The sequence below is a fragment of the Hyaena hyaena genome, unplaced genomic scaffold (assembly GCF_003009895.1).
Source record: "Hyaena hyaena isolate Hyena2069 unplaced genomic scaffold, ASM300989v1 scaffold_223, whole genome shotgun sequence".
Lineage (NCBI taxonomy): Eukaryota > Metazoa > Chordata > Mammalia > Carnivora > Hyaenidae > Hyaena > Hyaena hyaena.
The window spans coordinates 2,345,814-2,362,822 of record NW_024080856.1 but is presented as its reverse complement, the minus strand read 5'-3'; the positions used below and the strand labels follow the sequence as shown (position 1 = coordinate 2,362,822).

At 36.3% G+C, this 17,009-nt stretch overlaps 1 long non-coding RNA gene across 2 annotated transcripts in view; it reads left to right on the top strand.

Moving 5' to 3' along the window:
- LOC120239100 overlaps positions 1 to 16,794 on the top strand; it is a 105,106-nt gene extending 88,312 nt beyond the window's left edge. For both annotated transcript variants that reach the window (XR_005530364.1, XR_005530363.1), the window contains one exon: positions 16,690 to 16,794. This is a non-coding gene — a long non-coding RNA (uncharacterized LOC120239100). The remainder of the gene's footprint in view (positions 1 to 16,689) is intronic.
- The last annotated feature ends 215 nt before the right edge of the window (positions 16,795 to 17,009 follow it).

The following is a 17,009-nucleotide window of genomic DNA, read 5'->3' as shown; positions in this document are numbered from 1 at the left end:
CTCGAACCCAGGAACCGTGAGATCATGACCTAAGCGAAAGTCGGACGCTTAACCAACTAAGCCAACCAGGCACCCCACACAAAGTCTTGTAGAAATAGAGAGGACATACAAGAAATATGCTAGTGAAGATGTATGAAAGTACGGATTATAATAAGGAAATTTATAAAAACATTATTTAAAGTAGTAATTCAAGAAGATCCCCAAAATTTTGGTTGAATGGGGCATGCAATTTGTTTTTTATGCTTAAAAGATATAAAACAACAGTTTCCACTCACCGGTAGTGTTCTATGCTCTTGAGGGAGGTGGCAGCATTATATATGAAAACAATATACGCTAGTGTTCACTTTCCAGGTATGGAAATAAAAGATGAGGCATTGTTTCACTTGCTTAAGTGAAAACATTTTTTTAAATAACTAGGGGAATTGCTTCTCAAATTCAACCAAAGGCCACTAAATAATTAAGTTGAGCACCAGTTGATCACTAGTGAAGAAACGTTCCCTTTGGCAGTGAAGAGGCATCTACATATTTGAGATTTGAAAATACATTGGTGAAGGCTGAGGAAGAATCTTTATATAAATATTTATGAGACTCTTCAGAATGGTCCATTCTTCCACTTTTAAATTTTTGCTGATGAGTTACTCTCTCATGAATGAAACGGCTTGTCTCCAGATGAAGATGCAACCTAAGACCACTGATGCGTTATTCCTAGGAAGAAGTACATTTTGAGTTGTATAGTAAGAAGAGGATGGTTCTGCATATTCTCTTTAGGGATCTTCTCCTCCATTTGTGGGGAATTTGGAGCCACATGGATTACTGTGGGACAATGGGGCAGTGTAGAATCAGTGAAAATCAAGTTAATCCCTTTACTTCAATCAAGTAAGTCATTTTTATAGAGGCCCTTGATTATAAGATGTAATTATAAACACACTGAATGACTTGGTGAATGTGGCAGTGGAACATGAAGAGAAATAACTTCATGTAATGAAGAGAAACTTTATCTACCATTGGGGAAGCCATATTTGTTGTGATCTAAACATAAGTCTAAGGGGCACCTGTGCGGCTCAGTCAGTTAAGCGTCTGCCTTGGGCTCAGGTCATGATCTCTCCATTTGTGAGTTGGAGCCCCCAACATGGAGCTCTCTGCTGTCTGTATGGAACCTGCTTCAGATCTTCTGTCAATCCCCCCTCTCTGCTCCTCCCCTGCTTGCTCTCTCTCTTCCTCTCAAAAAAAAAAAAAAAAAAAACAACAGCAAAAAAAACAAACAAGTACAAATTAAAAAAGTATATAAACATATATCTAAAAATATTTTAAGATTTAATAATTAGATAAATTGGTGTTCACTTAAGTCCTCCTCTATCCCTCTCCTGGCCTCTGTACATTTTGCGACTAAAAGCAAACACTTATGATCGTCAGAGGATGGTTCTTGGGTCTGGACCCCCCATGTTCCTTAGGAAGAGTCAGAGATGATTGATCACTTACCTCCCTCCTACCCCAGGCTAACTCTGACAGAATGACTTTCTGATGTATCAGCAGAGAAGCCGTGCTCCATTGAATCCAGAGAGATAGACTTGAAGATTTATGTTAAAACTTCAGAATTCCCAGCAGGATCAAACAGAGTCTACACTCCTATCTGAAGTCAAACTCCTGTTGGCTGTTATTTCTTTTCTATCCCCCTCTTGCCACTTACTTAAAGGTTTCTCCTGAGAGAATTTTCTTAATAGATTATTTTATTCAAATCATTGGTTCAGATTCTACTTCTGGAAAAACTTGGTCCTAAGATACCATATAATTATAAATGGGAATGATGGCGGACTCACAGAGGGATTCTTCTTTTACAATAGCAAAGAGAAAGGTTTGTAAAGCGGTTGCAACTATCTTTTGCTCTAATATTCTTCAGCCACTGGCCCTGTTTTTGGCCAGTGTCTTGATGATGACAGCTTTGTAGTAGAGGCTAAAGTCTGGGGTGGACATGCCTCCCGTTTTGGTTTTCTTCTTCAATATTACTTTGGCTATTCGGGGTCTTTTGTGGTTCCATACAAATTTTAGGATAGTTTGTTCTAGTTTTAAGAAGTATGCTGGTACAATTTTGATTGGAATTACATTGTATGTGTAGAGTGCTTTGGGTAGTAATGACATCTTAACTATATTTGTTCTTCCGATCCATGAGCATGGAATGTTTTTTCCATTTCTTTGTGTCTTCTTCAGTTTCCTTCATAAGTTTTCTATAGTTTTCATCATATAGATTTCTTGTATCCTTTGTTAGGTTTATTCCTAGGTATTTTATGTTTTTTTTGTGCAATTGTGAATGGGATCAGTTTCTTGATTTCTCTTTCTGTTGCTTCATTATTGGTGTATAAAAATGCAACCGATTTCTGTACATTGATTTTGTACCCTGCAACTTGGCTGAATTCTTGGATCAGTTCTAGTAGGCTTCTGGTGGAGTCTGTCGAGTTTTCTATGTAGAGTATCAGGTCGTCTGCGAAAAGTCAAAGTTTGACTTCCTCTTTGCCAATTCTGATGCCTTTGATTTCCTTTTGTTGTCTGATGGCTGATGCTAGGACTTCCAGCACTATGTTAAACAACAGTGGTGAGAGTGGACATCCCTGTCGTGTTCCTGATCTCAGGGGGAAAGTTCTCAGTTTTTCCCCATTGAGGATGATGTTAGCTGAAGGCTTCTCATAGATGACTTTGATGATGTTTAAGTAAGTTCCTTCTTTCCCAACTTTCTAAAGGGTCTTTATTAAGAAGGATGCTGTATTTTGTCAAATGCTTTTTCTGCATCTATCGACAGGATCATATGGTTTTTATCTTTTCTTTTGTTGATGTGATGTATCACATTTATTGATTTGTGAATATTGAACCAGCCCTGTAACCTAGGAATGTATTCCACCTGATCTTGGTGGATAATTCATTTTATGTGCTGTTGGATTTGATTTGCAAGTATCTTGATGAGGATTTTTGCATCTGTATTCATCAAGGATATTGGCCTGTAGTTCTTTTTTTTTGTTTTGTTTTGTTTTTTTTGCTGGGTCTCTGTCTGGCTTGGGACAAAGTAATGCTGGCTTCATAAAATGAGTGTGGAAGCTTTACTTCGATTTCTATTTTTTTGAATAGCTTGAGAAGAATGAGTATTAACTGTTTTAAATGTCTGGTTGAATTCCCCAGGGAAGCCATCTGACCTGGGGCTCTTATATGTTGTGAGATTTTTGATAACTGATTCTATTTTTTCACTAGTTATGCATCTGTTCAATTTTTCTATCTCTTCCCATGTGAATGTTGGTAGTGAGTGTGTATTTAGGAATTTTTCCATTTCTTCTAAGTTGTCCAATTGGTTGGCATATAATTTTTCATAGTATTCCCTGATAATTGCTTGTATTCCTGAGGGATTGGTTGTAATCAGCCCATTTTCATTCATGATTTTGTCTATTTGGGTGCTTTCTCTTTTCTTTTTGAGAAGGCTGGCTAGAGGTTTGTCAATTTTGTTTATTTTTTCAAAAGACCAACTCTTGGTTTCATTGATCTGTTCAACTGTTTCTTTGGTTTCTATATTGTTTATTTCTGCCCTGATTTTTATTATTTCTCTTCTCCTACTGGGTTTTGGGTGCTCTTGTTGCTCTCCTTCTAGTTTCTTTAGGTGTGCTGTTAGTTTTTGTATTTGTTCTTTTTCTATTTTCTTGAAATAGGCTTGGAGTGCAATGTACTTTCCTCTTAGGACTGCCTTTGCCACATCCCATAGAGTTTAGATTGTTGTATTTTCATTTTCATTTGTTTCCATATATTTTTAAATATCTTCTCTAATTGCCTGAGTGGCCCATTCATTCTTTACTAGGGTGTTCTTTAACCTCCATTTTTTTGGAGGTTTCCCAGACTACTTCCTGTGATTGATTTCAAGTTTCATAGCATTGTGGCCTGAAAGTGTGTATGGTATGATCTCAGTTCTTTTATAGTTATTGAGGGCTGCTTTCTGACCCAGTATGTGATCTATCTTGGAGAATGTGCCATGCACACTTGAGAAGAAAGTGAATTCCATGGCCTCAGGATGTAGAGTTCTAAATATATCTGTCAGATACATCTGGTCCAATGTGCCATTCAGGTCCATTGTTTCTTTAGTGATTTTCTGTCTAGTTGATCCATCCATTGCTATAAGTGGAGGATTAAAGTCCCCTGCTATTAGGACATTCTTATGTTTAAGATTGTTTCTGTGTGTTATTAATTGTTTTAAATATTTAGGTGCTCTCATATTCGGTGCGTAGACATTTATAATTGTTAGTTCTTCCTGATGGATAGACCCTGTAATTATTATATAATGCCCTTCTTCATCCCTTGCTATTGTCTTTAATTTAAAGTCCAGTTTGTCTGATATAAGTATAGCTACTCCAGCTTTCTTTTGACTTCCCGTAGTATGATAAATATTTCTCCATCCCGTTACTTTTAATCTGAAGGTGTCCTCCAGTCTAAAATGCGTTTCTTGTAGACAGCAAATGAATGGATTTTTTAAAATCCATTCTGATACCCTATGTCCTTTGATTGGAGCATTCAGCCCATTTACATTCAGTGTTATGATTGAAATATATGGGTTTAGAGTCATTGTGTCCTTTGTGGGATTCCTGTTTGTGGTGGTGTCTCTGGTATCTTGTGTTCCTTGCAACACTTCCCTCAGAGAGTCCCCCTCAGGATTTCTTGTAGGGATGGTTTAGTTGTGACAAATTCTTTCAATTTTTGTTTATTTGGAAAGACTTTGATCTCTCCTTCTATTTGAATGACAGGCTTGCTGGATAGAGATTCTTGGCTGCCTATTTTTTCTGTTCATCACATTGAAGATCTCCTGCCATTCCTTTCTGGCCTGCCAAGTTTCAGTAGATAGGTCTGTCACCACTCTGATAGGTTTCCCTTTGTATGTTAGCGCCCTTTTCTCCCTAGCTGCTTTCAGAATTCTCTCTTTCTTCTTATATTTTGCCAGTTTCACTATGATATGTCATGCAGAAGATCGATTCAAGTTACGTGTAAGGGGAATTCTCTGTACCTCTTGAATTTCAACATCTACTTCCCTCTCCACGTTGGGGAAGTTCTTTGCTATAATTTGGTCCAGGACTCCTTCAGCACCTTTCCCTCTCTCTTCCTCTTCTGGGATTCCTATGATATGGATGTTGTTCCATTTGATTGTATCACTGAGCTCTCAAACTCTTCTTTCATGTTCCTGGATCAGTTCATCTCTCTTTTGCTCAGTTTCTTCTTTTTCTATGATTTTGTCTTCTAAATCACTTATTCTCCTTTCTGACTTTTCAATCTGTGCATTGGACACCTCCATTTTATTATGTATCTCATTTATCACATTTTTTAATTCATCATAACTATTTTTGAGCTCCATAGTGTTTGTAGCAATAGTTTCTCTGATTTCTTCCATGCTTTTTTCAAGCCCAGCGATTAATTTTATGACTATTGTTCTAAATTTTGTTCTTTTATGTTGCTTATATCTGTTTAGAGCAGTTCTTAGCTGTCATTTCTTCCTGGAACTTCTTTGGAGGAGAGTTCTTCCGTTTCATCATTTTGGTTAGCTTTCTATCTGTTGTTAATTTTAAAAGCTTGTTGTACACTCTGGCCCTGTGAGTTCTGCTGTATTAAAGAGGGCACTTTGACCATTCAGGGCCTGTCCATTCAGGAAGTGTTCTTTGAATGGTGTCTCTCGATTTCTTGTTGAGAGTTTGGTTGTTTTGTTTCCCTACTCATACCGGTATTTGGGACTCTCCACCATGTATACTTTGGCTTGTTTCTTGAGGTAGCTCTGGAAAAAGAAAGCAGACAACCACACAGGGAACAAAAGTACACAAATGCACAGACAAAACCAATAAACACGCTAATGAAAGGGAAAAAGAAAAAGAAAAAAAAAGGAGGGGACATAATACAAAGCAATACAAAAAAAAGTGGAAGGAGGGAATATAAATAATAAAAATTCAAATTAATTAAAAATTGAAAAAAGAAGAAAAGAAAAAAGAAAAAACCCAAAGACAAAGGACAGTCTAGAGGCATAAAACCAGAATTCCCAGCTACAAATAAAGAGCCAGGTGTATGCAGTGTTGATGGAAGAGTATATACAAAGAGAAAAATAACAGGGCAGGGAGGAAGGGAAATTGGAAATGAAATGACAAGGCAGAGAGACCAACAGGCACTCAGAGAAACTATATAATCTGATTACTCCAGAGAGAAAAAGGTAGCAGTGGAGGTGTAGCATGTATATCTAGGGAATGGATTAAGTGTGACTGTTTAAGCCAATCAGTGAGCAGAGCGCCAGACCAGCAGTGTGGAGGGTTAGGAATGAGAAAAGTGAGATTGTGTCTGAATTGAAAGGATTGTCTAGGATAAATCATGGCAGTGCATCCATGTTGGTCTTGCCCCAGGCTCAGGTAAAACAACAACAACAACAACAACAACAAACAGCTCTCTGGAGGGGATGGCATGGTTTGGTGTAGGCAGGTCTCACCTCCACTGTGTCCACTGGCTGCTCTGTAAGGCCCCGCCATGGTGGTTATGGGGAGAAAAATGGTGTTGCCCCAGTCCCTTCTCAACCAAGCATTGCAAATCACTCCTTTGGGTCTGATCTCCCTGTGCTGAGGACTTAGCCAAGGTGGGCTGAGTTCTATGCCCCTCACCCCACCTTGTTTCCAGGTCCCAGTTGGCTGGCTTTGTTTATACCGCCAGAAACAGTCCCGAAGGTCGCTACTTTCCTCCTGCAGGGGGTTGAGTTGGGGGTGGGGGAAGTGTCCACCAGGGGTCAAGCAGCGATACAACCTAAGATCCAAGGCCTCCGCACCCAGGAACGTAGCAGCTTCAGGCCTGCAGCGGCCATGAAGCTGCTGCCGCCGTGCCACTGCCAGCGCGCCTCAGCCACCACACCACCGCCACTGGGGATGGTGCCAGGAGCGCTGCAAAGCAGTTTTTCCTGGAGCCTTCTGGGACCGGGGGCACCTAGTTCAAAGTCAGCACCCCAGCCAGAACTAATAAACACTCTCTTTCCAAGCCGAGGTTTTTCTCTCCTCCAGGGATGGTTCTATGAGCAATCTCAGCTTCTTTCCTTTCCCCTTGACTCTATGCAGCTCACCACGGCTGGCAGCAGCTCATCACTCACAGCAGCTGCACGCAAGCTGTGTTCCCTCCCCTCCCTCCCTATCTCTGAGTCCTGGCCGCTTTTATCTTCCCCAGTTCGCACTCACCCACTTATGAGGTTTCCTTCCCAGTGTATTCTGTCTCTTTCTCTTCCCAAACTCCTGTGGCTCAGTGTCCTACGACTTCAAGCCTTCTCTGTTTGAGAGATGGGTGCAAGTGAAATGCATGGAGCTCCCTACTTCTCCGCCATCTTGCCCCCTCTAAATATTCACTTTCAACAGCACTGTCCTGAAGCATGAATTTGCATATGAGTCTTTAAATAAAGTTATTTATCTAAGAGTTGCAGACACATTATAATCAGGACTCTAATGATTTAAAATACTATTCAAACTCTTTTAGTCAATGAAATATAAAGGTAAAGTTGACCCTTCCCATCACTGAGAGATACCAAATTACTGAGATTGATGTCATAAAAGTTTTTGGTTCCTTGAATGTAGGAAGAGCTTCTGATTCAAGCAACACTGATTGAGACTTACTTTCCAGGGTCAATGGTAGTCCCTTTAGTGTCTGTTATCTTCATTATTCTTAATTACAATTTATGACATACAGATATTTTCTCCCTTTTGCATGGAAGAAAAACAGGTTTGAATAGTTAAGTTGTCTCAAATCACATAGAAATAGCTGACAAAAATGAGATTTTAATCTGGGTCTAGGAGATCCAGTTTATGTGTTGCTTGTAGTCTTTTTAATTCCTTAATGAATGAAAAATAGAATCTTCTACACCTGTGCTTTGAAGTAGACAATGTTTCCAAGCAGTTGAAGGAGCCATGATCATTTTAAGCTGGTGTATTGCTGGGCAATTTATATTGATATTTAGATTATTTTATTTGTTGTCATTTTTATACCAAGTTGCTGGGAGAAAGCCTCTGCTCCAGTTTCTCTCTATCTGAGTAATATGTGGTAAAGAAAATAAATCATAGGGTAGAAGGTATTCATGTGCAACATTCTACCACTTATTTGCGGGAGAAGTGAAAAAATACATATCAGCCACTGACAAGCATCAGATTTCTCTCTCCATGTTTATGCTGGTTTCATATCACTCAGAGAGGAAAAGTGCTTGCCTTTTGATTTATGTTCACTGACAGTGAAATGTCCATGATGATTAATTATGCTGCTCTGAGATTTTGCTGTGGTGCTTACCTCTGTAGCCCCAAATCTGGAGAAAATAAATGTCTTCTGTCCTGCCATAGAGCAACGCTTAAACTTCTTTTAGCCAAGTGATACACAGTTTGAATTGGATGTAGTAATTTAAAAATTAATTTGTAATCTAAATTTCTATTTTTTAATGGGATAGTGGTTCCTAATTGAACCACTATGAACTTATGTAACTGTAAAATTTTTATGGATACCTCTCAGAGGCTATAGATGGGAATTTAAAAGAATTTTAAAAAGTATGTTGCAAGCCTCAAAAATATTAATATTCTGTAATTCCATTTATTTGTGTTCATTTTAAAAAATAAGGATTTAAGTACAAAAATGTTGATTTATGCATTACATTATAGGAATAAAGTGGAATATCCATATACCCAACTCTACAGCATGGATAAGTATATCTTGAAATACCCATAAGATAGAATTTTACACGTGCATTAAGACCCATTGTTTATAAGTTTTAATTGTGTGCTAATTATAATGTAACATTAAGTGTAAACATCAAGATGTTAAATTCTTAAAAAAAAACAAAAAACAAACAAAAAAAAGATGTTAAATTCTTAATACATTGTTGTGTGAAAAATAGTACATATAAAAAGAGGGACATATGTTAAGGGTGCCTGGGTGGCTCAGTCAGTTAAGCGTTTCACTCTTGATTTCTGCTCCGGTCATGATCTCATGGTTTGTGAGATCAAGCCCATACCTCTGGCTCCTCTCTGACACCATGGAGACTGCTTGGGATTCTCTCCTTCTCCCTCAGCCCCTTCCCTCCCCAAATAAACTGAAAACAACCAAACAAACAATGTGCACATATTTTAACAATAAACATTTATCATAAAATGTAAACAAAAGGTTTGAGTGGTTTTAGAAAATTTTTACTAAATTGTCTTTTCTGTCATGATACACACAAAGCTGTGATTTGGAACAAGGATATAGAAACTACCACATAGCGCTATATCCTGTCTGCTACCTGTTTTCTTTTTTTTTCTTTCAGTTTACTTTTTTTTATAGAAATATAGTTAACATACCGTGTTATATTAGTTTCAAGTGTACAGCAGAATGATTCAACAATTCCATTTATTCCTCATTGCTCACCAAGATAAGTGTAGTCACTATGAACCACCCAACAACATTCTTATAATCTTACTGACTGTATTCACTATGCTGTAAATTTCATCTCTGTTGGCTTGTTTTATAATGGGAGGTTTATACATCTTAATTTCCTTCATCTTTAAAATTTTTTTAATGTTTTATTTATTTCTGAGAGAGAGAGAGAGAGGCAGCATGAGCAGGGGAGGGTCAGAGAGAGAGAGGGGGGAGACACAGAATCTGAAACAAGCTCCAGGCTCTGAGCTGGCTGTCAGTACAGAGCACGACGGAGGGCTCGAACCCACTAACCATGGGATCATGAGTTACCCAGGTGCCCCTCATCTTTTAAACCCTTCCTCGCAACCACCTTTGCTCTGGCAACCATCATTTCTCTGTATTTAAGAGTCTATTTTGAGGCACCTGGGTGGCTCAGTTGGTTAAGTGTCCTACTTTGGTTTTGACTCAGGGTCTGATCCCACAGTTCCTGAGATCAGGCCCCAGGTTGGACTCTATGGTGACGGTGCAGACCCTGTTTGGGTTCTCTTCCTCTTTGTCCCTCCATTGCTCTCTCTCTTTCTGTCAAAATAAATAAACTTTAAAAACATTGTTTTTCCTCTCTGGTTTTTATTTTATTTTTATTTATTTATTTATTTATTTTTTGCTCATTTCTTTCTTTTTTTATTTGCTTCTCAAATTGTACATATAAGTGAAATCATGGGGTATTTGTTTTTGTCTGACCTATTTCACTTAGCCTATAGTGGCCTAATAACCTGTAGTTTATCCATATTGTTGGAGATAGCAAGATCCTATTCTTTTCTTAATGACTGAACAATGTTTCGGTGTGTGTGTATGTGTGTGTGTGTGTGTGTGTGTGTGTGTGTGTGTGAATGTATATGCATCACATCTTCTTTATCCACCTGTTGACTCTTTTGGTAAATCTTTTTTAATTGTAACATAGCCACCACACTTGTTCATTTATTTATGGTCTAGAGTTGTTCTTCCAAAAGCAGAGTTTAGTATTTATGACTAAAGATTACACTACTTATTACCTGGTCTTTTTCAAGTTTGACAACCTCTGTCCTAGAGTAATAAAGCAATTCTAATGAACGAATTTATAGTTACATGATTTTGGTTTATTTTCCTTGAAAATACATCCAACTTCATATGCATATTCTGGAAGCAAAGGAGTTAACTGAAAAACAGTGGGTCAATGTAGAGATAATCCTCAGATTATACTATGTACATATTTATTATATAGAGAGCTGGAACTTGACACTTGGAAAGCTGATGATTCTTTTGTTCTTGAAAGATCTTTCTAAGATTAAGAAATTACAAAACACACAAAGTGGCTGAAATGATGACCTTTTAAAATATATTATGCAAAGAAAAGAAATGAGGGCATCCTTCAGTCTACTTTCCCCAACTTCTTAGTTTTTGTTGTGTATTCTTTTTACATTTTCCAGATGTATAATGTTAATTTTTTTAAATAAAACCACTATTTTCACTGTTTCCATGTTGTTTTTGCAAAATTGTGAAGCCATTTGGCTCCCCTACCCAGTTTGTTATTTACCCTTTTTTTGATAACTTAATTTTTCTGTGTGCTTTGGAATATAATATGTTATGCCAATAAAGAATTTAGTGGTCATTATTTTCTGTTAAGTGTCCATGGAATAGATTTTGGTCTTTTGCTCTGAAAAGTCAGGGTATTTTTTTCTGCCATTTTAGGACATTTTTCATTTACTGTATTCTACTTGGGTTGTATGTATTGATTTGTTTACTTCAGCACCAACAATAACTTTTAAACTGAATTTTTTCCTCCTTCTCAACTGTTAGCTTTTCTCTCACTACTTTAATATCTGTTCTTTTATATTTCCATTTGTTAATATGTTAACCTTTTATGTTAACCTTATGTGTCCATTTGTTAACCTTTTCCTTTTAATCAAAATATATTTTTTGATTCTTCTTGTTTCTAATTCATTTATTTGCTCTGTAGTGATAGTGCTTTTTAAAAATTTTTTTTATATGTTTTATTTATTTCTGATAGAGAGAGAGACAGCATGAACAGCAGAGGGTCAGAGAGAGAGAGAGAGGGAGATACAGAATCTGAAACAGACTCCAAGTTCTGAGTTGGCTGTCAGCACAGAGCTCGACGTGGGGCTCGAACCAACTAACCGTGAGATCATGACCTGAGCTGAAGTCGGACGCTTAACCGACTGAGCCACCCAGGCGCCCCATGATAATGCTTTTTGTCTTTATTTCAGTCGACATTTTCTTCTTAATCTTTGTTTTGTTATATCCTCTTTGAAGTTTTATTTTTATTGAGTTTGTGTTCTTACTACATAAAACACTTGTGGAAATGTTCCTTCCTTTGGGTTATGTTCTTTTGAGGATTGGCTTCCGTTTTATTTATATTCATATACCTTTACATATATAGAGAGAAATACACGTGTATATATGTACATGTGCACACGCACTCATAATTTTTTACTTTCCTTTTTTTTAGCCTGGTGGTTTTCTCTGTTGATATTTTTGGCTATTTTCTTTATTTTTGCTTACTTTCTCTTTTGTCTACCATATTGTTGGTGATCTTTTACCTTTTGGTTCTAGGGTTCCATGGCCATGGTTCTAACTACTATATTAATTATGTGTTAGAGCCTGTTCTATATCTGAAGGAATGATAAAGGAGGGAATAATGTGTGGCATAGGAGAGATTCTCTCAGTTTGGGCTCAACTCTGTATTGTGATACTGTGTTAAATACTCGTACCAGAAGTTATTACGCCTATTGGGGGAATATGCCCCATGGCGAAACAAATTCCTACAGTTCCAAACTCCATTTCTCCAGTTCCGAACTCACTTTTCCCTGCTTTCAGAGCATGTCAGCCCCAGCATCCATTTTTACTTCTACTCAGATGGATTAGGGAAATATATAAGGATTCTCATGTCATAGTTAGCTTCTCACCTGATTTCAGAATATTAATGGAAGTTCTAGAGATTATTTTCAGCTCATTTTATGGCATATATGGTGGTAGTAAGACTAGGAGCTGGTTCTCCTCTCTTAGCTTTGCTATAGAATTTCATTTATTTATTTGGATGCTAATGTATTTTAATTTCATGGTATTAAATTTTTCCCTCCCCCTTTATTTTTTATTACTGAAGAATTTTTGAAGAGGTACTATTTTTTGATCATTTGATTTTATCTTATAGTCAGAAGGTTGTTACAAGTCATCACCCTATTGTCTTTACCCCAAGGTCCTGAAGCTTCACTCTAATTGAGTAGAGGTTTTTGTCTCACTTAAGTCTTTGCTTTCATGTCTTTATTTAAACAAAATGTTTTTATTATTTAGTTTTTTTTAAATAAATTTTATTTTTTAAGGATGTTTTAGATTTATAGAAAAAATGTGAAGATGGTGCCGAGTTACCATATAACCTGTACCCAGTTTTCCATGTATTATTAACAGCTTATATTACTGTTGTACATTACAAAAATAAATGAACCAACATTAATACATTATTATTGAAAAAAGTCTATACTTTATAAAATTTTCTTAATTTGTACCTAATGTCCCTTTTCTTTCCCAGGATCCATCCAGAATACAACGTTGCATTTTGTCCTCATGTCTCTTGAGGTTTCCCTTGGTTGTGACAGTTTCATAGACTTGACTTGTCAATGATGACCTCAACAATTTTAGGAGTACTTGTAAGAGGTTTTGTAGAATGTCTCTCTATATGAGTTTATATAATGTTTTTCTGTGATTAGACTGAAGTCATGAGGTTCAGAGAAGGAGACGACAGAAATAAAGAATAATTTTCATTATGTCAAGAATGCATACTAACCACTGTTGATGTTGATCATGATTATTTGGATTAGGTGGTGCTTGTCAACTCTCCATTCTAAAGTTACTCTCCCCCCCCCCCCCTTCCCATACTATACTTCTTGGAAAGAAGTCACTGTACACAATGCACCTTTAAGGACTTGAGGATGGAATATCTACATATATTATTTGGAATTAGTTTGCGTGGCAGATTTTTCTTTTCTACTCTATGTGTTGGTTTATTCTATCATTTACATCAGTAAAGACCTGTGGTATTTTAATATTTATTATAATCCAAACCTTATTTCGTTGCTCAACTTGTTCCATCTTTGACCATTGGTGCTGGTTTAGTTGGCTTATGTGCTCCTTGGCAAACTCCCATCACTATGAGTTTTCCCCCCGGTACTTTCTTCTTGTGTTTATCTGTACCAGTTACAGAATCAGCCATTTCTCCAAGGGTACCTGGTTCCTTTTATTGGAGAATGGTATTATAAACAAAGAACTGAGCACCAGTTGTGTTCATTATTACTGGGGTGTCGTTACTTCTAGGGTTTCTCAGCTGACAGAACAAAGTTAGTGAATATGTACTAACATAACTTGTGTATATACTACAAATATTTCTGTATTTATAGACACCCTTATTTATTTATAATATAGATATAGATCTATATTAAGGGTAAACATTCATGCTGATGTCTCAAACTATAATCATCATCATTTGGGTTATTCAAGCCTCTTCCCTTTGCTTATCTACGAATTCACATCCCAACCCACTGAGAAATCTGGCTATCACTACTGGACATCCATTTGCTTAATTGTTCAAGTTCATTATGCACATATAGCAAAATCAGAATTTTTAACCCATACCTCCATGGAAAACAGCTTTATTAGCTACATTAAAATGACTATATATAGTTTCTTTTGTCTTTAGTTTTACATACTCCACTCATTTCTAAAGTTAATTGGGCCATAAACATTTCTTGCTTCCCTTTAGTGTGGTTTTTCATACAGTTGTAATACAATTAGATTGTTTTGTCACATTCTTCATTCCATACTGAAATTTCCCCTAATCTCCTACATGATTTTATAATTTTTTTTTATGCATTAAGGTTAATTCTTTGTGTTGTAAACTTTCATGGGTTTTGATGAATTTATGTTATCGTGTATCCACAATAACAGAATCATACAGAATAGTTTCACTGCTGTCAAAAATGTCCTGTGCCTCACCATCGTAACCCTCTTCCACTCGCCCTCTATCCCTGGCAAACGCTGATCTTTCACTGTCTCTATAGCTTTGCCTTTTTAGAATGTCTCAGAGTTGGAATTATACAGTACATGGCCTTTTCAGGAAGCATTATACTAAGGAAAGTGGCTCCTTTCACTTAGCATTATACTTTTAAGATTTATGTGTTGCTTCTTCATTTATTTACTTATTTCTTTTGATTACTGAATCATATTCTGTTGTATGAATACACACTACAGTTTATTTATCTAGTCACTTGTTAAAAGATAGCTTAGTTGCTTCTACTTTGTGGTGATTATAATTAAAGCTGCTATAAACAATAATGGGCAGACTTTTATGTGGACATAAGTTCTCAAATCATTTGGGTTAATACTTAGGAACGTGACTGCTGGATTGCATGGCAGACTATGTTTAGTGTTTAAGAAATTCCAGGAAATTTTTGTTAACTCTTGAATTTTCTACATGGGCAATAACATCACCTGTGAAAAAAGTACTTGTATTTCTACATTTTCTTTCCTTGTATTTTATATCTTTTTTTTTTTTTGTCTTGTTACACAATCTAGATTTGACATTATTATGCTGTATAAGAGTTGTTAGAGAGGACACTGATTCTTGGTTCCTGCTCTTAGGAAGAAAGTATCCAGTGATATTTTTATCACTATTAAGTATGATGTTAGCTGTCATATGTGTGTGTGTGTGTGTGTGTGTGTATTCATATATATATGATATGCTATTATTTTTGTTATATGATTTTTATCAAGTTGAGAAAGTTCATATCTACTTATACTGTTCTGAGAGTTTTCACAATGAATGGGTGTTAACTTTTGTAAAATGCTTTTTCTGTATCTATTGATGTGATCATGTGACTTCTTCCTTAGTCTCTTGACATAGTGTGTTACATTATTGGTTTTTGAGTGTTGGCCCAGCTTTGCATACCTGAAATAAATCCCACTTGGTTATGGTATACAATTTTTTTGTATATTGCATTTAATTTCCTGATAGTTTGTTGATGATCTTTTACATCTGTGTCATGAGAGATACTGATCTGTAGTTTTCTTGTAATGTCTTTGTCTTGGTTTGGTTAGAATAGTACTCTTCTTATAGAATAAGTCAGGAAGTGTTGCCTATGCTCCTGTTTTCTGAAGAAAATAGTGGACAATTGGTGTCATTTATTCCTTTGATACTTGGTAGACTTTATTAGTGAAACCATCTGCGTTTGGTGCTTTCTTTTTGGAAAATGTATTAATTATTTAATTTATTTCATAGATATAGGCCTTATAAGATTAATTTTCCTTGCGAGTTTTGGTAGTTGGCATCTTTTAAGTAATTGGTTCATTTCATTTAAGTTAACAGATCTGTGCCCAATAAGTTGTTTATAGTATTCCTTTATTCTTATTTTAAAGACCATAGAACTGGTAATGATAATTCCTCTGTTACATTTGTTATTTATAATTGTATCTTCTCCTTCTCTCTGTCTTTCTGTCTAGAGGTTTGTTAGTTTTTTTTAGCATTTCAAAGAACTAACTTTTGGTCACTGTTTCTTTCTTTTGATTTTCTGTTTTCAAATTTGTTGATTTCTGTTTTTATTTATTATCATTTCTTTCCTTTAGCTTGTTCAAATTGCTTTTTTTGCTCTAGCTTCCCATTGTGGATCTGAGATCATTATTTTTATTCTTTATTATTTTATAATATGTGACTTAATGATACATATTTTCCTCTGAGCACCCCTTTTATTGCATTTTCAAATTTTGGTAAATTATATTTCTAGTTTTGTTCAAAGTATTTTAAAATTTCCCTTGAGAGATTGATCCATATGCAACTTGTGCTATTTAATCTCTAGATATTTGAGGATTTTCCATCTATCTTTCTTTTAGAGGTTTCTAGTTTAATTTTGGATTGACAATATACTTTGTATAATCACTGTTTTTTTTTTAACTTGTTATGGTGTGTATTATAGGCCAGAATATGGTCTATCTTTGTGAATATTCCATGTGAGCCTAAGAAGAATGTCTATTTTCTATCTTTTGAATGCAGTATTCTATAAATATCAGATCAAGTTGAATGATGGTGTTGCTCAGGTCATTTCTATTATAAGTAATTTTTGGTCTAATTGCTCTATCAATTACTGAAAGAGAGGTGTTTGGCTTCTCCAAATATAATGGTGGGTTTATCTATTTTACCTTGTAGTTCTACTAATTATTGCCTCTTTTGTTTTTGTACCCTGTTATTAGGTGCATACAGATGAAAGATTATTGTATCTGGAATACTACATGGCAATGAGAAAAAATGAAATCTGGCCTTGTGTAGCAATGTGGATGGACCTTGAGGGCGTTATGCTGAGCGAAATAAGTCAGGCAGAGAAGGACAAATATCATATGTTTGCACGTATAGGAGGATTAGGAGGAACTTAATGGAGAACCATGGGGGAGAAGAAGGGGGGACATGGTGGGGGAAAGGGGGAGAGGCAAACCATGAGAGACTCTTGAATGCTGACAAAAGCTGAGGACTGATGGATGTGGGGGGTAGGGGGGGGATGGGCATGGAGAGGAGC